The sequence below is a fragment of the Leiobunum rupestre genome, chromosome 2 (genome assembly GCF_980474605.1).
Source record: "Leiobunum rupestre chromosome 2, qqLeiRupe1.1.hap1, whole genome shotgun sequence".
Classification (NCBI taxonomy): Eukaryota; Metazoa; Arthropoda; class Arachnida; order Opiliones; family Sclerosomatidae; genus Leiobunum; species Leiobunum rupestre.
In genome coordinates this window covers 78,711,194-78,735,748 of record NC_143385.1, presented here as the reverse complement: position 1 = coordinate 78,735,748, position 24,555 = coordinate 78,711,194, and the positions used below count along the sequence as shown (strand labels likewise).

At 45.3% G+C, this 24,555-nt stretch overlaps 22 non-coding genes across 22 annotated transcripts; all 22 read right to left on the bottom strand.

Moving 5' to 3' along the window:
• Nucleotides 1-4,006: 4,006 nt before the first annotated feature.
• Nucleotides 4,007-4,088, bottom strand: TRNAL-CAG (transfer RNA leucine (anticodon CAG)). The gene has a single exon. It is a non-coding gene; the product is annotated as a tRNA-Leu (tRNA).
• Nucleotides 4,089-4,358: 270 nt separating this feature from the next.
• TRNAL-CAG (transfer RNA leucine (anticodon CAG)) lies at nt 4,359-4,440 on the bottom strand. Its single transcript has one exon. It is a non-coding gene; the product is annotated as a tRNA-Leu (tRNA).
• Nucleotides 4,441-4,884: 444 nt separating this feature from the next.
• Nucleotides 4,885-4,966, bottom strand: TRNAL-AAG (transfer RNA leucine (anticodon AAG)). The gene has a single exon. It is a non-coding gene; the product is annotated as a tRNA-Leu (tRNA).
• A 269-nt stretch (nt 4,967-5,235) lies between these two features.
• Nucleotides 5,236-5,317, bottom strand: TRNAL-CAG (transfer RNA leucine (anticodon CAG)). Its single transcript has one exon. It is a non-coding gene; the product is annotated as a tRNA-Leu (tRNA).
• A 966-nt stretch (nt 5,318-6,283) lies between these two features.
• TRNAL-CAG (transfer RNA leucine (anticodon CAG)) lies at nt 6,284-6,365 on the bottom strand. The gene has a single exon. It is a non-coding gene; the product is annotated as a tRNA-Leu (tRNA).
• Nucleotides 6,366-6,458: 93 nt separating this feature from the next.
• Nucleotides 6,459-6,540, bottom strand: TRNAL-CAG (transfer RNA leucine (anticodon CAG)). Its single transcript has one exon. It is a non-coding gene; the product is annotated as a tRNA-Leu (tRNA).
• Nucleotides 6,541-6,982: 442 nt separating this feature from the next.
• Nucleotides 6,983-7,064, bottom strand: TRNAL-CAG (transfer RNA leucine (anticodon CAG)). Its single transcript has one exon. It is a non-coding gene; the product is annotated as a tRNA-Leu (tRNA).
• Nucleotides 7,065-7,499: 435 nt separating this feature from the next.
• Nucleotides 7,500-7,581, bottom strand: TRNAL-CAG (transfer RNA leucine (anticodon CAG)). Its single transcript has one exon. It is a non-coding gene; the product is annotated as a tRNA-Leu (tRNA).
• A 972-nt stretch (nt 7,582-8,553) lies between these two features.
• On the bottom strand, nt 8,554-8,635 carry TRNAL-AAG (transfer RNA leucine (anticodon AAG)). The gene has a single exon. It is a non-coding gene; the product is annotated as a tRNA-Leu (tRNA).
• A 443-nt stretch (nt 8,636-9,078) lies between these two features.
• TRNAL-CAG (transfer RNA leucine (anticodon CAG)) lies at nt 9,079-9,160 on the bottom strand. Its single transcript has one exon. It is a non-coding gene; the product is annotated as a tRNA-Leu (tRNA).
• Nucleotides 9,161-9,605: 445 nt separating this feature from the next.
• TRNAL-CAG (transfer RNA leucine (anticodon CAG)) lies at nt 9,606-9,687 on the bottom strand. Its single transcript has one exon. It is a non-coding gene; the product is annotated as a tRNA-Leu (tRNA).
• A 268-nt stretch (nt 9,688-9,955) lies between these two features.
• TRNAL-CAG (transfer RNA leucine (anticodon CAG)) lies at nt 9,956-10,037 on the bottom strand. The gene has a single exon. It is a non-coding gene; the product is annotated as a tRNA-Leu (tRNA).
• Nucleotides 10,038-10,130: 93 nt separating this feature from the next.
• On the bottom strand, nt 10,131-10,212 carry TRNAL-CAG (transfer RNA leucine (anticodon CAG)). Its single transcript has one exon. It is a non-coding gene; the product is annotated as a tRNA-Leu (tRNA).
• A 94-nt stretch (nt 10,213-10,306) lies between these two features.
• On the bottom strand, nt 10,307-10,388 carry TRNAL-CAG (transfer RNA leucine (anticodon CAG)). The gene has a single exon. It is a non-coding gene; the product is annotated as a tRNA-Leu (tRNA).
• Nucleotides 10,389-11,530: 1,142 nt separating this feature from the next.
• On the bottom strand, nt 11,531-11,612 carry TRNAP-CGG (transfer RNA proline (anticodon CGG)). The gene has a single exon. It is a non-coding gene; the product is annotated as a tRNA-Pro (tRNA).
• A 444-nt stretch (nt 11,613-12,056) lies between these two features.
• TRNAL-CAG (transfer RNA leucine (anticodon CAG)) lies at nt 12,057-12,138 on the bottom strand. The gene has a single exon. It is a non-coding gene; the product is annotated as a tRNA-Leu (tRNA).
• Nucleotides 12,139-12,405: 267 nt separating this feature from the next.
• Nucleotides 12,406-12,487, bottom strand: TRNAL-CAG (transfer RNA leucine (anticodon CAG)). Its single transcript has one exon. It is a non-coding gene; the product is annotated as a tRNA-Leu (tRNA).
• A 93-nt stretch (nt 12,488-12,580) lies between these two features.
• TRNAL-CAG (transfer RNA leucine (anticodon CAG)) lies at nt 12,581-12,662 on the bottom strand. The gene has a single exon. It is a non-coding gene; the product is annotated as a tRNA-Leu (tRNA).
• Nucleotides 12,663-13,281: 619 nt separating this feature from the next.
• TRNAL-CAG (transfer RNA leucine (anticodon CAG)) lies at nt 13,282-13,363 on the bottom strand. The gene has a single exon. It is a non-coding gene; the product is annotated as a tRNA-Leu (tRNA).
• A 977-nt stretch (nt 13,364-14,340) lies between these two features.
• On the bottom strand, nt 14,341-14,422 carry TRNAL-CAG (transfer RNA leucine (anticodon CAG)). Its single transcript has one exon. It is a non-coding gene; the product is annotated as a tRNA-Leu (tRNA).
• A 7,774-nt stretch (nt 14,423-22,196) lies between these two features.
• TRNAL-CAG (transfer RNA leucine (anticodon CAG)) lies at nt 22,197-22,278 on the bottom strand. Its single transcript has one exon. It is a non-coding gene; the product is annotated as a tRNA-Leu (tRNA).
• Nucleotides 22,279-22,547: 269 nt separating this feature from the next.
• Nucleotides 22,548-22,629, bottom strand: TRNAL-CAG (transfer RNA leucine (anticodon CAG)). Its single transcript has one exon. It is a non-coding gene; the product is annotated as a tRNA-Leu (tRNA).
• Between the last annotated feature and the right edge of the window lie 1,926 nt (nt 22,630-24,555).

Below are 24,555 nucleotides of genomic sequence, written 5' to 3'. Positions count from 1 at the left end.
TCTACTAGCCCGAACCCTCCGATCAGCGTTGGCCGAACTAGACTCTCATAGGCGACCAGATGAGGGCCATTGCCCCAAATGAAGTTCAAAATGGCTTCCCGAAATTGACGAAGCCAAAATGGCGAAATATCAACTGTTTTTAAAATATGCCAGAGCGTAGATGCAGCGAGCACATTGACAACCAAAACTTTGCCAACGACCGAGAGAGTACGACCTTTCCAAGACCGTAAGACCCGAGAGAACTTGCCGTAGCGCTCCTCCCATTGAAGGCGAGCCGAATGCACAGAATCGTAGTCTATCCAAATACCGAGAATTTTCAAAGGTGAACTAGAAAGCGTTACCCCGCTGATCTCGATAGGGTCACGACCATGATATAGACCGAGCCATTTCGCGTGGCACTTTGACGGGTTCAATTTCGCTCCGGAGGCTTGACCGAAATCCGCAAAAACGTCGCAGATCGCGGGGATCGCGGCCGCTGTTGAAGTTACAACCGTGGTGTCATCCATATGTTGAAAGAGAGTCGGCAAAACCGAATGCGCGGATAACCGTACCGGCGGGATGGATTCGTGCGACGTGACCGCGGAAAACAGTGGTTCCGAGGCTAAAACATATAGCAGAGGGCTAAGCGGACACCCTTGGCGAACCGACTGCCCTAACGAAAAGACATCAGTCAAATGACCATTGACTTTGACACAGGCCCTGGAACCCGCGACAAAAGCTTGAATCCACTTGCAGAAAAACGGGCCAAACCCCATGGCCGCTAAGAGCTCAAATAAATATGGCCATGCCACCCGGTCGAAAGCCTTCATAAGGTCCAGCTGGACCATAATGCCACCCTCTTCACGAAGACGGAGGTTCTCGGCGACATCTGACAACAGTCTCGTGGAGGTAGAAATGTCCCGACCACGAACCGCACCCGTTTGAGTAGATGACGTAATGTTCGGCAAAAGCGACGCTACTCGGAGAGCAAAAACTTTGGATAAAATTTTATAATCAGTATTGAGTAACGTAATAGGCCTCCAGTTCTTTAAAAGAGTTAAATCACCAGTCTTGGGCAAAAGGATAATAAGACCTATTTTCATACTGCGTGGAATTTGACCCTGGTCACGGGCGATATGGGCTAAGCGAAGAAAGTCATCCTTAATAAGCGGAAGAAAAAACCGCCAAAAATCCACCGTCAAACCATCAAGTCCCGGACTCTTATTAGGCTTCATAGACCCCAAGGACCGCTCGAGTTCCTCCCAGGTGACAGGCAACTCAACCGCGTCACGATCAGCTTGCGATACCCGGTCCCGGACCCGATTGCTAAAACTTCGACTCTGGGCCTCGCAAATAGGCTCATGAGTATAAAGGGCATTATAGAAATCAAAAATTTGCTGACGGATGAGACGCCCGTCGCGAAAGACCTCTCCTGATGGAGACACTAAACGACCAATCGATTTTATACTCTGACGATGAGTCTCCAGGCGCAGAAAATAGCGCGTGGGTCGCTCACCCAATTCTTTAAAATCCGTCTTAGCGCGTACGACCTGGCCACGAAGCACCTCAGAATCGAAATCCGCCAATGCCTGCTTAGCGTCCAGCAACTCCGGCAAACAATTGGGATCGGACACGTAGCGAGACTCGAGGTGAGAAATCCGAACCAATAAAGCAGCGCGAGAACTTCTCAACTTCTGAGCGCGAGCTTTGCCGTAGAACATGGCGTAATCCTTAATACAAACTTTAAGATTTTCGTACCATTGAAAAATATCTACACGGTACTCGACGGTGTCGCGACTCCGATCAACAATACGCTGGATACCCGTACGAAAGCGCTCCTCTTGAAGTAACGTAGAGTTAAACGCCCAGACCCCAGGGCCGCGCTGGACGCCACTGGGATCAAAGACGAAAGACACGGCCTTGTGGTCAGAAAAAGGAACATTCAAGATTAGATTCCGCGAACAATTATGCGCATCCGTTGGGCGAATAAATAAATAGTCAATCCGCGACATGACAAAGTTCCCGAATACGAAACCGGAACGAGTATAATCAAAATGATCGGCGTGAGAAGCCCTCCAGGGATCATAAAGATCAAGACTGGTAAGCCAAAGCTTAAAACTCGTAGGCGGAACGACGGAACGAAGATTAGAAACGGGGCGACGATCAAGAGATGAGTTTAAAATATCATTAAAATCCCCCGCGATAATCGGACGAGGTAAAAGCGCTCACCACAACTTCGCCGAAGACATAAAAAGAGAACGCGACGGCGCGTCATTCGGAGCGTAAATATTCGCGAAATCCATAGGAACATCGTCAACTACCGCGGAGACGGAAAGAAATCGGCCGCAGTCGCTTCGAAAAACTTGCGAAGGAACAATATCCAGCTCAGCCCGAAAGCAGGTCGCTACGCCGCAAAAAGTAGTAGTAGGGTCATTATCCCAAAAAACGCGGCCGCGAAAAATTTTCCGAAAAGTACTCACATGTTCATTCGTCCAGTGTGTCTCTTGTAAAAAAACCACATCATACGCGTCCATAAAAATAAGCACTTCCGACATCTTATTAACATTCCGAAGACCATTGACGTTAAGAGAGACGATTTTTAATGGCATTAAAGGAACCGGGGACAGGCGTGACAACGGTTGGCAGGGACGTAGAAGGCAACTTGGCAGGTGCGATGGGATTCGAGTCCGTAGAGTAGACGTTCGTCTTCTTAGGAGGAGGCTGGCGTTTATCAGCATCCGAGCCACTCGTCGAAGTCAAAAATCTCTTACCAACGTCCTTCGTAACGTGCTTGGGAAATTTCGGCCGATCAACATTGTCGCCCCCCTGGGCAACCATGCCTTGAGAGGACTCTTTGTCTGAAAGAACCTGATCAGTAGTCAGGCACGCATCCTGTTCTTCGACCATCCTATCAGCGACCGTATCCGTGGATTCAACAACTTCAGAGCGAGTTGGACAGGAACGAGCCACATGACCTTGCTTCTTACAACGAAAACAGATAAAAGAAGGACAGTCTTTATACAGGTGGCTCGAAGAGAGACACCCATTACAAACTTTACTCTGAGAGGAGTGACAAACCTGATAAAAAGTCTCCCGACCTAAAACGTCTTTGATCTTTAGACCGTACGGTAACGAACTGACACATTCGGCAAGGCGAACCTTGACCGAACGAATTCCAAAATAAATTCCGGCGTCATTTTTAGTCCAGATAATTTCGCCACGCAACTCACATTGTAAGCTTTCCAATTTCTCCTTCACCGCTTCGTCACTCACAAACTCAGGTAAACCATAAATATGGACAATAACTGTTTTCCTCGCTATCCCAGACACATCAAAACGCGTCTCTCCTACTTCGATCCCAGCATCCAGACACAATTCCGCTTCTTCCTCGCGTAAGAAGGTGACGTAATAGCCACCCTCCGTAGCAACAACCGACGAGACCGTATTAGGCCCGTAATCCAAAATACATGCCGTCAAAATTTCTTGCTTCGAAACTTCTTTCACGACGCATTCCACGAAAATGGAACGTTTTAAAACATCCATCCTGGATTTCAGAAGAAAACCCAGGAGGGCACGAAAAACGAAAAATAAACTGCGCGAATTAGAAAATTTTAAATTAAGCAAACCAAAATGTTAGAAAAAGAACCGAAACTAAGGCTTAGCGAGAAGACGAGGAGAGCAAAGAAAAAACGAACCGCACTCTCCAAAAAACCAAACGTGAATCAAAACAGCGTCATAGACCACTCGGCCACACTGTCTTCGTCTAGGTTTATATTTCCTAAAATATCATGTTAATCCTGTAAAAAGGTTTTCCCTTACCCCAAAAAACAAACCTTCTGCAAAATTGAATACTGACAGCGCCGTGATTCGAACCCGCGCCCCCGAAGAAACTGGTGTCTGAAACGAGCGTTATAGAACACAAGGAAAAACTGTTTTCGTCTACGTTTATATTTCCTAAAATATCAGCTAAATGCTGTAAAAATGTTTTCCCTTGTCCCCAAAAACATAACTTCTAAAAATTGAATACTGACAGCGGTGGGATTCGAACCCGCGCCCCCGAAGAGACTGGTGCCTGAAACCAGTGCCATAGACCACTCGGCCACACTGCCTTCGTCTAGGTTTATATTTGCTAAAATATAAGCTTAATGCTGTAAAAATGTTTTCCCTTGTCCCCAAAAAAAAAACTTCTTTAAATTTGAATACTGACAACGGCGGGATTCGAACCCGCCCCCCCCGAAAAGACTAGTGCCTGAAACCAACGCCATAGACCACTCGGCCACACTGCCTTCGTATAGGTTTATATTTGGTAAAATATCAGCTTAAAACTGTAAACAGGTTTTCCCCTGCCCCAAAAACATAAGTCCTGCAAAATGGAATACTGACAGCGGCGAGATTCGAACCCGCGCCCCCGTAGAGACTGGTGCCTGAAACCAGCGCCATAGACCACTCGGCCACACTGCCTTCGTATAGGTATATATTTGGTAAAATATCAGCTTAAAACGGTAAATAGGTTTTCCCTTGCCCCAAAAACATATATCCTGCAAAATTGAGCACTGACAACGGCGGGATTAGAACCCGCGCCCCCGAAGAACCAGGTGCCTGAAACCAGCGCCATACACCACTCGGCCACACTGCCTTCGTGCTTATTTATATTTGCTAAAATATAAGCTTAATGCTGTAAATAGTTTTTCCCTTGCCCCCCAAAACAAATATCCTGCAAAATTGAACACTGACAGCGGCGTGACTCAAACCCGCGCCCCCGAAGAGACTGGTGCCTGAAACCAGCACCATAGACCACTCGGCCACACTGCCTTCGTATAGGTATATATTTGCTATAATATCAGCTTAAAACTGTAAATCGGTTTTCCCCTGCCCCAAAAACATAAGTCCTGCAAAATGGAATACTGACAGCGGCGGGATTCGAACCCGCGCCCCCGTAGAGACTGGTGCCTTAAACCAGCGCCATAGACCACTCGGCCACACTGCCTTCGTATAGGTATATATTTGGTAAAATATCAGCTTAAAACGGTAAATAGGTTTTCCCTCGCCCCAAAAACATATATCCTGCAAAATTGAGCACTGACAACGGCGGGATTAGAACCCGCGCCCCCGAAGAACCAGGTGCCTGAAACCAGCGCCATACACCACTCGGCCACACTGCCTTCGTGCTTATTTATATTTGCTAAAATATAAGCTTAATGCTGTAAATAGTTTTTCCCTTGCCCCCCAAAACAAATATCCTGCAAAATTGAACACTGACAGCGGCGTGACTCAAACCCGCGCCCCCGAAGAGACTGGTGCCTGAAACCAGCGCCATAGACCACTCGGCCACACTGCCTTCGTCTAGGTTTATATTTGCTAAAATATCAGCTTAATGCTGTAAAAAGTTTTCCCTTGTCCCCAAAAACAACTTCTAAAAATCGTATACTGAAAGCGGCGGGATTCGAACCCGTGGCCACGTAGAGACTGGTGCCTGAAACCAGCGCCATAGACCACTTGGCCACACAGCCTTCGTCTAGGTTTATATTTGCTAAAATATAAGCTTAATGCTGTAAAAATGTTTTCCCTAGTCCTCAAAAACATAACTTCTTTAAAATTGAATACTGACAACGGCAGGATTCGAACCCGCCCCCCCGAAAAGACTAGTGCCTAAAACCAGCGCCATAGACCACTCGGCCACACTGCCTTCGTCTAGGTTTATATTTGCTAAAATATCAGCTTAGTGCTGTAAATAGGTTTTCCCTTGCCCCCAAAAATGTAACTCCTGCAAAATTGAATACTGTCAGCGATGGGAATCAAACCTGCGCCCCCGAAGAGACTTTTGCCTGAAACCAGTGCCATAGACCACTCGGCCACACTGCCTCCGTGTAGGTTTATATTTCCTAAAATATTAGCTAAATGCTGTAAAAAGGTTTTCCCTTACCCCCCAAAACATAACTCCTGCAAAATTAAATACTGAGAGCGGTGGGATTCGAACCCGCGCCACCGAAGAGACAAGTGCCTGAAACCAGCGCCATAGACCACACGGCCACACTGCCTTCGTGTAGGTTTATATTTTTTAAAATATCAGCTTAATGCTGTAAAAACGTTTTCCCTTGTCCCCAAAAACAACTTCTAAAAATCGTATACTGACAGTGGTGAGATTCGAACCCGCGCCCCCGAAGAGACTGGTGCCTGAAACCAGCGCCATAGACCACTCGGTTACACTGCCTTCGTATAGGTTTATATTTGGTAAAATATCAGCTTAAAACTGTAAACAGGTTTTCCCCTGCCCCAAAAACATAAGTCCTGCAAAATCAAATACTGACAGCGGCGGGATTCGAACCCGCGCCCCCGTAGAGACTGGTGCCTGAAACCAGCGCCATAGCCCACTCGGCCACACTGCCTTCGTCTAGGTTTATGTTTCCTAAAATATAAGCTAAATGCTGTAAAAATGTTTTCCCTTGTCCCCAAAAACATAACTTCTAAAAATTTAATACTGACAGCGGCGGGATTCGAACCCGCGCCCCCGAAGAGACCGGTGCCTGAAACCAGCGCCATAGACCACTCGGCCACACTGCCTTGGGGTGGGTTTATATTTAATAAAATATCATCTAAATGCTGTAAAAAGGTTTTCCCTTACCCCCCAAAACATAACTCCTGCAAAATTAAATACTGAGAGCGGCGGGATTCGAACCAGCGCCACCGAAGAGACTGGTGCCTGAAACCAGCGCCATAGACCACACGGCCACACTGCCTTCGTGTAGGTTTATATTTGCTAAAATATCAGCTTAATGCTGTAAAAAGGTTTTCCCTTGTCCCCAAAAACAACTTCTAAAAATCGTATACTGACAGCGGCGGGATTCGAACCCGCGCCCCCGTAGAGACTGGTGCCTGAAAATAGCGCCATAGACCACTCGGCCACACTGCCTTCGTCTAGGATTATATTTGCTAAAATATAAGCTGAATGCTGTAAAAATGTTTTCCCTTGTGCCCAAAAACATAACTTCTAAAAATAGAATACTGACAGCGGCGGGATTCGAACCCACGCCCCCGAAGAGACTGGTGCCTGAAACCAGTGCCATAGACCACTCGGCCACTCTGCCTTCGTAAAGGTTTAAATTTGGTAAAATATCAGCTTAAAACTGTAAACAGGTTTTCCCCTGCCCCAAAAACATAAGTCCTGCAAAATCGAATATTTACAGCGGCGGGATTCGAACCCGCGCCCCCGTAGAGACTGGTGCCTGATACCAGCGCCATAGACCACTCGGCCACACTGCCTTCGTATGGGTATATATTTGGTAAAATATCAGCTGTAAAAATGTTTTCCCTTGTCCCCAAAAACATAACTCCAGCGAAATTGAATACTGAAAGCGGCGGGATTCGAACCTGCGCCCCTGAAGAGACTTTTGCCTGAAACCAGTGCCGTAGACCACTCGGCCACACTGCATTCGTGTAAGTTTATATTTCCTAAAATATCAGCTTAATGCTGTAAAAATGTTTTCCCTTGTCCCCAAAAACAACTTCTAAATATCGTATACTGACAGCGGCGGGATTCGAACCCGCGCCCCCGTAGAGACTGGTGCCTGAAACCAGCGCCATAGACCACTCGGCCACACTGCCTTCGTCTAGGTTTATATTTGGTAAAATATCAGCTTTGTGCTGTAAATAGGTTTTCCCCTGCCCCCAAAAATGTAACTCTTGCAAAATTGAATACTGTCTGCGGTGGGATTCGAACCCGCGCCCCCGTAGAGACTGGTGCCTGAAACCACCGCCATAGACCACACGGCCATATTGCCTTCGTATAGTTATATATTTGCTAAAATATCAGCTTAAAACTGTAAATAGGATTTCCCTTGCCCCAAAAACAAATATCTTGCAAAATTGAGCACTGACAACGGCGGGATTAGAACCAGCGCCCCCGAAGAAACAGGTGCCTGAAACCAGCGCCATACACCACTCGGCCACACTGCCTTCGTGTTGGTTTATATTTGCTAAAATATAAGCTTAATGCTGTAAATAGTATTTCCCTTGCCCCCCAAAACAAATATACTTCAAAATTGAACACTGACAGCGGCGTGACTCAAACCGGCGCCCCCGAAGAGACTGGTGCCTGAAACCAGCACCATAGACCACTCGGCCACACTGCCTTCGTCTAGGTTTATATTTTTTAAAATATCAGCTTAGTGCTGAAATAGGTTTTCCCTTGCCCCCAAAAATGTAACTCCTGCAAAATTGAATACTGTCAGCTGTGGGATTCGAACCTGCGCCCCCGAAGAGACTTTGGCCTGAAACCAGTGCCGTAGACCACTCGGCCACACTGCCTTCGTGTAGGTTTATATTTGGTAAAATATCAGCTTAATGCTGTAAATAGTTTTTCCCTTGCCCCCCAAAACAAATATACTTCAAAATTGAACACTGACAGCGGCGTGACTCAAACCGGCGCCCCCGAAGAGACTGGTGCCTGAAACCAGCACCATAGACCACTCGGCCACACTGCCTTCGTCTAGGTTTATATTTGCTAAAATATCAGCTTAGTGCTGTAAATAGGTTTTCCCTTGCCCCCAAAAATATAACTCCAGCAAAATTGAATGCTGACAGTGGTGAGATTCGAACCCGCGCCCCCGAAGAGACTGGTGCCTTAAACCAGCGCCATAGACCACTCGGCCACACTGCCTTCGTCTAGGTTTATATTTGCTAAAATATCAGCTTAGTGCTGAAATAGGTTTTCCCTTGCCCCCAAAAACATAACTCCTGCGAAATTTAATACTGAAAGCGGCGGGATTCGAACCCGCGCCCCCGAAAAGACTTTTGCCTGAAACCAGCGCCATAGACCACTCGGCCACACTGCCTTCGTGTAGGTTTATATTTAATAAAATATCATCTAAATGCTGTAAAAAGGTTTTCCTTACCCCCCAAAACATAACTCCTGCAAAATTAAATACTGAGAGCGGTAGGATTCGAACCCGCGCCACCGAAGAGACTGGTGCCTGAAGCCAGCGCCATAGACCACTCGGCCACACTGCCTTCGTCTTGGTTTATATTTCCTAAAATATAAGCTAAATGCTGTAAAAATGTTTTCCCTTGTCCCCAAAAACATAACTTCTAAAAATCGTATACTGACAGCGGCGGGATTCGAACCCGCGCCCCCGAAGGGACTGGTGCCTGAAACCAGCGCCATAGACCACTCGGCCACACTGCCTTTGTCTAGGTTTATATTTGCTAAAATATCAGCTTAGTGCTGTAAATAGGTTTTCCCTTGCCCCCAAAAATGTTACTTCTGCAAAATTGAATACTGTCAGCGGTGGGATTCGAACCTGTGCCCCCGAAGAGACTGGTGCCTGAAACCAGTGCCGTAGACCACTCGGCCACACTGCCTTCGTGTAGGTTTATATTAAATAAAATATCATCTAAATGCTGTAAAAAGGTTTTCCCTTACCCCCCAAAACATAACTCCTGCAAAATTAAATACTGAGAGCGGTGGGATTCGATTCCGCGCCACCGAATAGACTGGTGCCTGAAACCAGCGCCATAGACCACTCGGCCACACTGCCTTCGTCTAGGTTTATATTTCCTAAAATATAAGCTAAATGCTGTAAAAGTGTTTTCCCTGGTCCCCAAAAACATAACTTCTAAAAATTGAATACTGATAGCGGCGGGATTCGAACCCGCGCCCCCGAAGAGACTGGTGCCTGAAACCAGCGCCATAGACCACTCGGCCACATTGCCTGCTTATAGGTTTATATTTGCTAAAATATCAGCTTAAAACTGTAAATAGGTTTTCTCTTGCCCCAAAAACAAATATCCTGCAAAATTGAGCACTGACAACGGCGGGATTAGAACCCGCGCCCCCGAAGAAACAGGTGCCTGAAACCAGCGCCATACACCACTCGGCCAAACTACCTTCGTGTTGGGTTATATTTGCTAAAATATAAGCTTAAAACTGTAAATAGGTTTTCCCCTGCCCCAAAAACATCAGTCCTGCAAAATCGAATACTGACAGCGGCGGGATTCGAACCCGCGCCCCCGTAGAGACCGGTGCCTGAAACCAGCGCCTTAGACCACTCGGCCACATTGCCTGCTTATAGGTATATATTTCCTAAAATATAAGGTAAATGCTGTAAAAATGTTTTCCCTTGTCCCCAAAAACATAACTTCTAAAAATTGAATACTGATAACGGCGGGATTCGAACCCGCGCCCCCGAAAAGACTGGTGCCTGAAACCAGCACCATAGACCACTCGGCCACACTGCCTACGTCTAGGTTTATATTTGCTAAAATATCAGCTTAGTGCTGTAAATAGGTTTTCCCTTGCCCCCAAAAATATAACTCCAGCAAAATTGAATGCTGACAGTGGTGAGATTCGAACCCGCGCCCCCGAAGAGACTGGTGCCTGAAACCAGCGCCATAGACCACTCGGCCACACTGCCTTCGTCTAGGTTTATATTTGCTAAAATATCAGCTTAGTGCTGTAAATAGGTTTTCCCTTGCAGCCAAAAATGTTACTCCTGCAAAATTTAATACTGTCAGTGGTGAGATTCGAACCCGCGCCGCCGAAGAGACTTTTGCCTGAAACCAGTGCCGTAGACCACTCGGCCACACTGCCTTCGTGTAGTTTTATATTTCCTAAAATATCAGCTTAATGCTGTAAAAATGTTTTCCCTTGTCCCCAAAAACATATTCTAAAAATCGAATACTGACAGCGGCGGGATAAGAAACCCGCGCCCCCGAGGGACTGGTGCCTGAAACCAGTGCCATAGACCACTCGGCCACACTGCCTTCTTCTAGATTTATATTTGCTAAAATATCAGCTTAGTGCTGTAAATAGGTTTTCCCTTGCAGCCAAAAATGTAACTCCTGCGAAATTGAATACTGTCAGCGGTGGGATTCGAACCTGCGCCCCCGCAGAGACTGGTGCCTGAAACCAGTGCCGTAGACCACTCGGCCACACTGCCTTCGTATAGTTATATTTCCTAAAATATCAGCTAAATCCTGTAAAAATGTTTTCCCTTGTCCCCAGAAACATAACTCCAGCGAAATTGAATACTGAAAGCGGCGGGATTCGAACCCGCGCCCCCGAAAAGACTTTGGCCTGATACCAGCGCCATAGACCACTCGGCCACACTGCCTTCGTCTAGGTTTATATTTCCTAAAATATAAGCTAAATCCTGTAAAAATGTTTTCCCTTGTCCCCAAAAACATAACTTCTAAAAATTGAATACTGATAGCGGCGGGATTCGAAACCGCGCCCCCGAAGAGACTGGTGCCTGAAACCAGCGCCATAGACCACTCGGCCACATTGCCTGCTTATAGGTATATATTTGCTAAAATATCAGCTTAAAACTGTAAATAGGTTTTCCCTTACCCCAAAAACAAATATCCGGCAAAATTGAGCAATGACAACGGCGGGATTAGAACCCGCGCCCCCGAAGAAACAGGTGCCTGAAACCAGCGCCATACACCACTCGGCCACACTGCCTCCGTGTTGGTTTATATTTGCTAAAATATAAGCTTAAAACTGTAAATAGGTTTTCCCTTGCCCCAAAAACATCAGTCCTGCAAAATCGAATACCGACAGCGGCGGGATTCGAACCCGCGCCCCCGTAGAGACTGGTGCCCGAAACCAGCGCCATAGACCACTCGGCCACATTGCCTGCTTATGGGTATATATTTGCTAAAATATCAGCTGAAAACTGTAAATAGGTTTTCCCTTGCCCCAAAAACAAATATCCTGCAAAATTGAGCACTGACAACGGCGGGATTAGAACCAGCGCTCCCGTAGAGACTGGTGCCTGAAACCAGCGCCATAGACCACTCGGCCACACTGCCTTCGTCTAGGTTTATATTTCCTAAAATATAAGCTAAATGCTGTAAAAATGTTTTCCCTTGTCCCCAAAAACATAACTTCAAAAAATTGAATACTGACAGCGGCGGGATTCGCACCCGCGCTCCCGAAGACTCTGGTGCCTGAAACCAGCGCCTAAGACCACTCGGCGACACTGCCTTCGTCTAGGTTTATATTTGCTAAAATATAAGCTTAATGCTGTAAATAGGTTTTCCCTTGCCCCCAAAAATATAACTCCAGCAAAATTGAATGCTGACAGTGGTGAGATTCGAACCCGCGCCCCCGAAGAGACTGGTGCCTGAAACCAGCGCCATAGACCACTCGGCCACACTGCCTTAGTCTAGGTTTATATTTGCTAAAATATCAGCTTAGTGCTGTAAATAGGTTTTCCCTTGCCCCCAAAAATGTAACTCCTGCAAAATTGAATACTGTCAGCGGTGGGATTCGAACCTGCGCCCCCGAAGAGACTTTTGCCTGAAACCAGTGCCGTAGACCACTCGGCCACACTGCCTTCGTGTAGGTTTATATTTCCTAAAATATCAGCTTAATGCTGTAAAAATGTTTTCCCTTGTCCCCAAAAACAACTTCTAAAAATCGAATACTGACAGCGGCGGGATTCGAACCCGCGCCCCCGTAGAGACTAATGCCTGAAACCAGCGCCATAGACCACTCGGCCACACTGCCTTCGTCCAGGTTTATATTTCCTAAAATATAAGCTAAATGCTGTTAAAATGTTTTCCCTTGTTCCCAAAAACATAACTTCTAAAAATTGAATGCTGACAGCGGCGGGATTCGAACCCGCGCCCCCGAAGAGACTGGTGCCTGAAACCAGCGCCATAGACCACTCGGCCACACTGCCTTCGTCTAGGTTTATATTTTCTAAAATATCAGCTTAGTGCTGTAAATAGGTTTTCCCTTGCCCCCAAAAATGTAACTTCTGCAAAATTGAATACTGTCAGCGGTGGGATTCGAACCTGCGCCCCCGAAGAGGCTGGTGCCTTAAACCAGTGCCGTAGACCACTCGGCCACACTGCCTTCGTAACGTTATGTTTCCTAAAATATCAGCTAAATGCTGTAAAAATGTTTTCCCTTGTCCCCAAAAACATAACTCCAGCGAAATTGAATACTGAAAGCGCCGGGATTCGAACCCGCGCCCCTGAAAAGACTTTTGCCTGAAACCAGCGCCATAGACCACTCGGCTACACTGCCTTCGTCCAGGTTTATATTTCCTAAAATATAAGCTAAATCCTGTAAAAATGTTTTCCCATGTTCCCAAAAACATAACTCCAGCGAAATTGAATACTGAAACCGCCGGGATTTGAACCCGCGCCCCCGAAGAGGCTGGTGCCTTAAACCAGCGCCATAGACCACTCGGCCACACTGCCTCCGTCCAGGTTTATATTTCCTAAAATATAAGCTAAATGCTGTAAAAATGTTTTCCCTAGCCCCAAAAACATAAGTCCTGCAAAATCGAATACTGACAGCGGCGGGATTCGAACCCGCGCCCCCGTAGAGACTGGTGCCTGAAACCAGCGCCACAGACCACTCGGCCACACTGCCTTCGTGTTGGTTTTTATTTGCTAAAATATAAGCTTAATGCTGTAAATAGTTTTTCCCTTGCCCCCCAAAACCAATATACTTCAAAATTGAATACTGACAGCGGCGTGACTCAAACAGGCGCCCCCGAAGAGACTGGTGCCTGAAACCGGCACCATAGACCACTCGGCCACACTGCCTTCGTCTAGGTTTATATTTGCTTAAATATCAGCTTAGTGCTGAAATAGGTTTTCCCTTGCCCCCAAAAATGTAACTCCTGCAAAATTGAATACTGTCAGCGGTTGGATTCGAACCTGCGCCCCCGAAGAGACTTTGGCCTGATACCAGTGCCGTAGACCACTCGGCCACACTGCCTTCGTGTAGGTTTATATTTGGTAAAATATCAGCTTAATGCTGTAAATAGTTTTTCCCCTGCCCCAAAAACATAAGTCCTGCAAAATTGAACACTGACAGCGGCGTGACTCAAACCGGCGCCCCCGAAAAGACTGGTGCCTGAAACCAGCGCCATAGACCACACACACGGCCACACTGCCTTCGTGTAGGTTTATATTTCCTAAAATATAAGCTAAATCCTGTAAAAATGTTTTCCCATGTTCCCAAAAACATAACTCCAGCGAAATTGAATACTGAAACCGCAGGGATTCGAACCCGCGCCCCCGAAGAGGCTGGTGCCTGAAACCAGCGCCATAGACCACACACACGGCCACACTGCCTTCGTGTAGGTTTATATTTCCTAAAATATCAGCTTAATGCTGTAAAAATGTTTTCCCTTGTCCCCAAAAACAACTTCTAAAAATCGTATACTGAAAGCGGCGGGATTCGAACCCGCGCCCCCGTAGAGACTGATGCCTGAAACCAGCGCCATAGACCACTCGGCCACACTGCCTTCGTCTAGGTTTATATTTGCTAAAATATAAGCTTAATGCTGTAAAAATGTTTTCCCTAGTCCCCAAAAACATAACTTCTGCAAAATCGAATACTGACAGCGGCGGGATTCGAACCCGCGCCCCCGTAGAGACTGATGCCTGAAACCAGCGCCATAGACCACTCGGCCACACTGCCTTCGTATAAGTATATATTTGCTAAAATATCAGCTTAAAACTGTAAATAGGTTTTCCCTTGCCCCAAAAACAAATATCTTGCAAAATTGAGCACTGACAATGGCTGGATTAGAACCCGCGCCCCCGAAGAAACAGGTGCCTGAAACCAGCGCCTTTTTTTTTTAAACTTTTTTATTTTACAAATAACGTTAATGAAATATGAAAATGTTTGTTAAAAAGAAGCATAAGGCACTGGTGTTTACACATTTGAAGTTACTATTATTTTGTGACTTTAAACAACTTTACCAACAACAATTTAGGCTTTATGAAATATACAGGGTCTTTTTTTTTGCTCGCAAAAGTGTTTTTTTTTCAAAAACTATTTATAGTACCGATTTCAAATTTGGAAGGTCAATTCTCTATACCGGGGGACATCAGTTTGAGAAATTTGAGCGTTTTCGGTAATGTTTTTCACCAATTTTGAAAAATTATTTTTCGACCACTAGGTGCGAGATAAAAAATTTCTATTATAAAGTTGTAGGCCGTCATCGAAAACCCTTAAAAATTGTTCACTCGACGAAAAACAATTTATTTATCAGTGAAAATTCGAGCTTGAAAAATTTACAAGTTGGTGAAGCCAAATTACGATTGTTTGAAACGATAATTGAAACCGAATTACCTAATCCAGTTGAAACTTTGGTTAAAAAAACGACCGGATTTAAAAAACACGAGGCTATAGGTCAATCCTAAACATGCATTGGGTATTTAAAGGAAATTTTTGGGAGATTATTATCAGTGTTTGATAATATTTCGAACAATGTCTCGTTATTCAGTAGCTGAGCGTACCGAGATAGTTGCCATTTACTATGGAGAAGCAGCGCAAAACCTTAGAAGAGTGACTGAAATCTTCGCAGAAAGACATCCAAATGGAGCACCATCTGTAAATACAGTAAGACGAGCAATTCACGATTTCAATCAATTTGGTAACTTGCAACCTAGGTTTCGCGGATTGGGTCAACCGGATTTAGACTTCGATAACAATGTACTCGCGTACTTTGTGGCATATCCTCGTCACAGTTGCGCTAACGCCGCTGCTGATTTGGGTTGTTCTGCAAATCGTGTGTGGAAAATTCTTCGTAAGAATCGCTATCACCCATACAGAGCTACGCTCCACCAAGGACTAATTGACGAAGACCATCAAAGACGTTATGAATTTAGCAACTGGTTACTAAATGCTGTCCAAGAAGATAGACAATTTTTACGCCATGTTTTGTTCTCCGACGAAGCGTCATTTCTAGAGATGGGCCCTTTAATCATCAAAACAGCCATCTTTGGTCTGACATCAACCCACATTGGGGTTTTGAATATCATCACCAGGTTCAATTTGAACGGGTCAATGTTTGGGTTGGACTTGTTGGAAACCGTTTGATTGGTCCCTTTTTCCTGCCGACGAACCTCAACGGCCAAAGGTATTTACATTTTCTACAGAACGAACTGAGTGACGCAATCGACGACCTTCCATTGGCTGAAAGACGTCAGTTGTGGTTTCAGCAAGATGGCGCCCCTCCGCATTTTTCCCGGCAAGTAACTGAGCACCTCAACAACGAGTTTCCTGAAAGGTGGATAGGGAGAAATGGTCCAGTGCATTGGCCAGCAAGGTCACCTGACCTAACACCGCTGGATTATTTTCTCTGGGGATTCGTTAAAGCAAAGGTATACGCCACGCCCATTGAAACTAGGGAGGAACTCATTAGACGAATAATGAATGCTTGCCGAGACGTCACACCAGAAATGGTAGAGAAAGCGTTTGAGAACTTAATTGTCCGCGCACAAACCTGTGTTGCAGCCAATGGTGATAGTATTGAAAATGTTTTGTAAAAATTTATGTGAATAAAATATCTGCATTTAAAAACCAAACGTGTACATTTTTTCAAGTGTGAAAACTCTACTACGTTTGTATTAGACTTGTTCCCTTTTCAATTATCGTTTCAAACAATCGTAATTTGGCTTCACCAACTTGTAAATTTTTCAAGCTCGAATTTTCACTGATAAATAAGTTGTTTTTCGTCGAGTGAACAATTTTTAAGGGTTTTCGATGACGGCCTACAACTTTATAATAGAAATTTTTTATCTCGCACCTAGTGGTCGAAAAATAATTTTTCAAAATTGGTGAAAAACATTACCGAAAACGCTCAAATTTCTCAAACTGATGTCCCCCGGTATAGAGAATTGACCTTCCAAATTTGAAATCGGTACTATAAATAGTTTTTGAAAAAAAACACTTTTCCGAGCAAAAAAAAAGACCCTGTATATATATTAGACGTTTCGGTTAGGAAAAAATTATTTAAGGTGGCTTATAGCGAAAAAATTTTGTTAGATGGCTTTGTAATTCTGTACGCGTTAAATTCGATGAATTGTCATTTTTAACAATGTTTAGGGCAGCCAACTTAATACGAGCTTTAATTTTCTTTTCTAACACAACAAAATTATTAATTTTTCCAAAGCTTAGTAAACAACGACTTAACCAAATTTCTTGTTTGAGCACTGACATTAAAAATCTTACAATTTTACAAAAGATTGCACCTTTGGCTTTTAAAACTTGGGTTGGTAAAATAGAAAAAACAATGCATAAATCACGTAACATAGAATCCGAATTAAAAATAGTACTGGGTAAACCAAATGTCTCAAGGAACAGCCATGACCACCAGCGATAAGACACTGGGCAACGGAGAAACAAGTGTTCCACCGATTCGGGAGCGGAAGTGCAGAGAACGCACGTAGAATCAGGAACAACGCCGAAATGCACCAGTCGAGTCCTCACTGGAAAGCCTTTGTGAATAAGCTTCAAATTCACGTCATTGAGCCGAGGTGCAAACAGAGAACAAGTGACCATGCCCCACTTGACTTCAGGTAACGGAGCCGGAAAATATCCACGCCATTGTTCTTCACCACGAGACTCGATTGTACCGAAGGCGCGCCAAAGCAAGTGGTAAAGTGCGCGAGACGTGAGCTTTCCGAGGTCGACAATTTCCCGATCGCGATCGCGAAGGATCACAACTTCGCCAGAGCAAACCACGTTAGGCCATGAAGGTTTCGTCTCGATGGCAGACCGCCACGACGGCTGAAGAGCGTTACGTAACGATTCGTACGAACGAGAAATCGTAACTCCCGTGAATGACGGTGCTGACTCCGCACAAGCGTCCAAAACCATAGTAACCGGAAGAAACCCCGGAATTAACTCGTACGCGATGTCCTTCACGAGCAGAAAACCCGCCTGGATAAAAATTCGCCTATCAATAGCCGGAAACGGAAACGCCGAAATGCGCGGGTTGAAAAAGAGAGGTTCGAGCGCGGGACTGGAATGCGGCGAAACTTCCCAGCCAGTGGCTGATAGCAGCGCTTAAAATGATGTTAAAAGGCTCGCGATCCGAGGGCTCATGGCGCCGAAATGCTTTTTCGCGATGGACAAACGAAAGACTTGGAGGCCAAGACCGTCGTACGCGCCGTACATCGAGAGAAGCGCTGCGACGAGATCGACTTCATAAGACGTGGCTGTGGCAGTAAGAAGAGCCGCAATTTCTTTTACGCGAAACGCCACCATTTTCGTAGTGACGTCAACAAGACCGTAGCCTCCGGCATTTGTTGGATGAATTAAAATGCCATATTCGACGTGATGAGGTCCAGTGCCCCAAATAAACTCCATCGAAGCCTTTTTGAAACGTTGCGCCCATGATTGAGAAATAGCAACGGAGTTCAGAACGTGCCAAAGAACGGAAGACGCCAGTATGTTCAAAACGATGACTTTACCACACGTATTCAAATGACGTTGCCGCCAGCGACGTAAAACCCCCGTGAACTTTTCAAAACGGTTTTGCCAATTTAACTGCTCAGAATCCTCCTGGTTATGCGAGAGATGAATGCCCAAAATCTTCAGGGGGCCATTATCAATCGTGACACCATCCACCACTGTCGCTGCCGTGTGTCTCAATGAACCAAGCCACATGGCACTACTTTTACTCCGATTTAAAATTGCTCCAGATGCTTGGCAATAGTCGTGGTAAATAACTAAAGACTCTCGAATACCGTCAATGCTAGAAGTGAGGATCGTGGTGTCATCACGACTTCGAGGATGTGAGCAGAATTTGAATCCATGTCCGAAACCGAGGTCCAAATCCCATTGATTGCAAGACCGCGAAGAGATACGACCAATTCACGCGATCAAATGCTATGTGCAAATCTAATTGCATGACAATTCCTCGTTCTTCGCGTGAGCGCAAAAGGTCCAAAATGTCGTTGAGAAGGCGCGTAGGAGAGAGATCCCGTCCTTTGACGGCTCCCGACTTACTCGGAGACGTGATACGGGGGAGAAGAGCCGACAGTCTACTGGAAAGCACCTTGGCGATAATCTTGTAATCAATGTTTAAGAGCGATATAGGCCTCCAGTTCATTAAAAGATTTAAATCTCCTTTCTTTGGCAACAAGATTATCATGCCTTCACGCATACTAGGGGGTAGAATTCCCTCCGATCTTAAGGCGGGTTTATAAAGGAGCGAGAAAATCCAAAGAAGCTTGTGCATGAAGCCGAAAGCTGATCGACGCTATCGGAAAAAGCTTTCGGAATCTGCCTCTGCACCGTAAGCTACTGTTTACAAAAGCGCTTGTCGTGCTGAGCCCGTTGCTCAACTTGACGTGATCACGTGGTGTTTTTTTAGTATAAATGGCGGCTACAAAAAAGTCGAAAAATTGTGGTGCTGAATGCAGTTTTTTATTATTGCTTCAAAAACGAAAATTGTTAATTTTAAAAAAGATAAATAAATTAAATTAAAAAAAACAATAAATCCACGAAGGTCATAGAACGGGTTGCCTTATTATTGGTTAAATATGATCACGTGTTTGCAAGCGAGAGCCGAGACCCTAGAAAAACACGCGAGAATATCAAACGGAGTTTGATGCCGCCAGCGTCGGAATTCGGCGTAAGCTGTCTGCTACAGCAAGTAGGAAATCGGCTCTCACTTCTTTGTAAACGCTTACGCGGGAGCCGACGCTGACGAAAAAGTTTCAGTTTCTACAAAAAGCTTCAGCTTTTCGCTTGCTTATAAACCCGCCTTTATTTTCGAGACCATACGCATAAAACCGTCCTTGATTTTAGGTAACAAAAGACCAAAATTCTACGCTGAGACCATCCTTTCCCGGGCTCTTCCCTCGGGGCATACTTTTAAGAGCCAGCAACACCTCAGCCAACTCGATATCCCACTCCAAAGCCTCCATATCAGCCTCTTCTACCCGATCGGTTACCAGATGAGAGAAACTGGCCACCTTTGCGGGATCCACAGGTTCCTTCTCGTACAAGCTGGCGTAAAAGCGAAAAATTTCATCACGAATAGTTTGACTGTCATTAGTGATACTGCCATTGGGAAGCTGCAAACTTGAAACCAGTTTATTCCTTTGACGATACGTTTCTAAACGCAAAAAATATTTAGTAGGCCGCTCATCATCAAGTTTATGCTTCGCCTTGAAACTCGTACGTCACCAGGTCCTTAAGGCGACGATTGCAGTCGGCGAGCTCGTCCGCGTCAGCAACTGAAAGAGGACCTTTATTACTCAGTGCATTGATCCGCAAATGAATGGCAGATTTGTCTTTACGACGGGACGCGGCCAAATTTTTCGAAAAAAACATGGCGTAATCGCGAAGCGAAACTTTAAGCGACTCATACCAACAAAAGATATCTTCACGGTACGCGAGAGTCTCTTTGCTTCTGGATATGATTCTAGAAAGAGCTTAATAAAACGTAGCTTCGGTTAAAAGAGACGCGTTAAAAGCCCAGGTGCCAGGACCCCGGGGAATTTCTTTAGGATCAAATAGAACGGTGAAGGCTTTGTGATCAGAAAATGGTGAGACTTTGTAGGAACTACGAGAAAATTTCGGAAGATCGGCTGGTAAGGCGAACAAATAGTCAATGCGAGAGAAGCGGTAATGGCCAAAGGCAAAACCCGCCCAGGAGTAATCGTATTGGTCTTTGTGATAGTGTCTCCAAACATCAGAGAGCGACAGTTGGCGTACCATGGCACGGAGGGAGAATAATGCTCGATTATCAAAGACCGTAGCGGGGCGACGGTCAGCTCCGGCAGACATAACGTCATTGAAATCCCCAAAAATAATAGGCTTGGCGATAGTTAGAATAGTAGAGGAAATGTCTGTAAAAAAATCCGCGCGGGCGGCGCGATCAACTAAATCAACAGTATCGTCATCAATGGAGAGAGAAACATGCAAAAATCGACCTTTCGAATGATTGACAACGCGACGGGCGGTACAATCGACCCCGGCACGAATTAAGATAGCGACTCCGCGATAACCCGTATCAATGTCCAAATCGACAAAAACTTTACCGCTAAAAAGTGATTTAAAAACCGCGACGTGGTCAGATTTCCAATGAGTTTCTTGTAAAAAAATAAAATCTTCCATTTTTATCCCATCTATTAATTCTAACATCTTTTGACGATCACGTAGACCTTTAATGTTCAACGACAGCACTCGGAGAGCCATGGGAATTATCGGGATTATTCGAGACTTCCTGACTATCAGAATTATGATTTATTGCGTCGGTTTCCATACTATTAGACGAAGACTTTTTTAAAGTTGGCCTATTAGAGGATTGATTTAACTTGGCTTGGTTTTTCTCGGTTTGACGGCGAAAAGCATTTGAAACGTTAGGTCTAAAATTAGGCTTATTCCGACGGGGCTTGGATGAAAATTCATTGTCGTCATTCGACAACGCGCGTTTTTCACCCCCAAAAGGCTGTTTGTCCGCCACCGGTATCTCGTCGTTCAAGGAAGCAACCTGTCTGGTGCTACCTGCGTTGTCCTCTGGTATGGAATCTTCAACAATAATGGGGGTATTGCGTTGAGGGCAATTACGGGCCGTATGACCTTGTGTTTTACAAGCAAAACAGATAAAATTGGGACACTCACGGTAAATGTGGTCCGAAGCCAGACACCCCGTACATACCCGGCTCTGTTTTTCATGTTGGACTTCATAAAAACTCTCCACTCCCAACAAATCGCGAATCTTGATGCGATAAGGGAGAGCCGAGACCTTCTCAGGGAGGGCCAATTGTATTCGACGTACCCCTGTATAAAGATTTTTCTTATTCTTGAGCCAATTATATCACTTTTAAGCTCACAGCCCATAGACTGTAATTTCTCCTTCAAACATTCATCGGCAACGATTTCAGGCATACCAAAGAAAGTAGCAGTAATCACCTTCACGGCAACATTCGACACTGCAAAAACTATTCCTCCTACCTCCACTCCTTCAGCAACGCACGCTTCGGCATCACTCGCCGAAACAAAAGTAGCGTAAAACCCACCGTCCGAGGGAACAACGGACGTGACTGCATCCAAACCGAAGGCCTTCTGGATAGAAACGTGAACGGCATCTTCGGAAACAGCGGCGTCATTGCAGGTTATAAAATAAGTACGTTTTAATAAATCCATCCTGGCTCTCGCCCGAGAAACCAGAAGGAACAACAAAGTTAAAAACCAAGGGAAAGGTAATATTAAGAAAACTATAAATTAATGTAAAATAATGGGGAAAATGGCGAAACCGAGGCAGAAGAAAGCGGAGCGAAAAATTAACGAACCGCCTAGGTCAAGAGTCAGCAGAGCTCTCCGTCAGCGCCGTAGACCACTCGGCCACACTGCCTTCGTGTAGGTTTATATTTCCTAAAATATCAGCTAAATGCTGTAAAAATGTTTTCCCTTGTCCCCAAAAACATAACTTCTAAAAATTGAATACTGACAGCGGCGGGATTCGAACCCGCGCCCCCGTAGAGACTGGTGCCTGAAACCAGCGCCATAGACCACTCGGCCACACTGCCTTCGTGTTGGTTTATATTTCCTAAAATATCAGCTAAATGCTGTAAAAATGTTTTCCTTTGCTCCCAAAAACATAACTTCTGAAAATTTGAATACTGACAGCAGCGTGACTCAACCCCGCGCCCCCAAAGAGACTGGTGCCTGAAACCAGCGCCATAGACCACTCGGCCACACTGCCTTCGTCTAGGTTTATATTTGCTAAAATATCAGCTTAATGCTGTAAATAGGTTTTCCCCTGCCCCAAAAACATAACTCCTGCAAAATCGAATACTGACAGCGGCGGGATTCGAAACCGCGCCCCCGTAGAGACTGGTGCCTGAAACCAGCGCCATAGACCACTCGGCCACACTGCCTTCGTATAGGTATATATTTGCTAAAATATCAGCTTAGTGCTGTAAATAGGTTTTCCCTTGCGCCCAAAAATGTAACTCCTGCAAAATTGAATACTGCCAGCGGTGGGATTCAAACCCGCGCCACCGAAGAGACTGGTGCCTGAAACCAGCGCCATAGACCACTCGGCCACACTGCCTTCGTGTAGGTTTATATTTAATAAAATATCATCTAAATGCTGTAAAAAGGTTTTCCCTTACCCCCCAAAACATAACTCCTGCAAAATTAAATACTGAGAGCGGTGGGATTGGAACCCGCGCCACCGAAGAGACTGGTGCCTGAAACCAGCGCCATAGACCACACGGCCACACTGCCTTCGTGTAGGTTTATATTTCCTAAAATATCAGCTAAATGCTGTAAAAATGTTTTCCCTTGCTCCCAAAAACATAACTCCTGCGAAATTCACTACTGACAACGGCGGGATTCGAACCCGAGCCACCGAAGAAACAGGTGCCTGAAACCAGCGCCATAAACCACTTGGCCACACTGCCTTCGTATAGGTTTTTATTTGGTAAAATATCAGCTTAAAACTGTTAATAGGTTTTCCCCTGCCCCAAAAACATAAGTCCTGCAAAATCGAATACTGACAGCGGCGGGATTCAAAACCGCGCCCCCGTAGAGACTGGTGCCTGAAACCAGCGCCATAGACCACTCGGCCACACTGCCTTCGTCTAGGTTTATATTTGCTAAAATATCAGCTTAGTGCTGTAAATAGGTTTTCCCTTGCCCCCAAAAATATAACTCCAGCAAAATTAAATGCTGACAGTGGTGAGATTCGAACCCGCGCCCCCGAAGAGGATGGTGCCTGAAACCAGCGCCATAGACCACTCGGCCACACTGCCTTCGTCTAGGTTTATATTTGCTAAAATATCAGCTTAGTGCTGTAAATAGGTTTTCCCTTGCCCCCCAAAACATAACTCCGGCAAAATTAAATACTGAGAGCGGTGGGATTCGAACCCGCGCCACCGAAGAGACTTTTGCCTGATACCAGCGCCATTTTTTTTTTTTTTAATTATATCATTAAAAAATACACAACGCGTGTATTTTACAAAGAAGCATTATGCAACAATTGACAGAATATATAAAGAGAAAAATTCACGAGTAATAAATGACAAATCGGTCAGAAAAAAGCAACGAGAATACAAATAAAGATATTGAAGAGATAACAGCGAATAAAAAATTTCATCCTACGACACATCAAAGAAATAATAGGTACAAATCTTGTACAATCATTCATTGCATTCTGGTTTTAGTAATAATAAACGAAAATAGGCAAAAATAAACATCGAACAGCATGTAAATGAGAGAAATAATTGAAAAAACCGTATTGAAAATAACTAATAAAGAATGATACCCGACATAACCAAGAAAATTCTGTAATACATTCAGAAAAGTGACCATCGTAATTCCGTAACTTATTGCTTAAAACCGTAATCATCCGGGATCACAAAGTCCTTATACAGAGGACTGGTAACAGGCTGACCCTGATACCGACACACCCGGGCGTAATATTCGTTCTCTGAAGATGGAGGCCAGACAACCTCCTTAGGCCACCAATCAGGCCGGCGATGACCCTCGAAAGGGACCAGAGGCATTTTAGAGGGAACTTTCTTTACTTTCGGAGCAGAGCCAGAAGAAGACATTTTCTTTCCGAAATCACCATCACTAGACGACAACGAATGCTTAGCACCCCGACGCGGATCAGACTTGAGACCGGCGCCGACGACTGAAGACTCACCGCCACCAGCCCGGACCGAAGAACCCTGAGGAATAGCGACTGAGACAGGATCAACGACCATCGCGTCACCGTCCACACCACCGACAGCCGCCGTATCAGAGTCGCGGGACGCCATACGGGGCCAAAGTGGACACTCCCGAACAACATGACC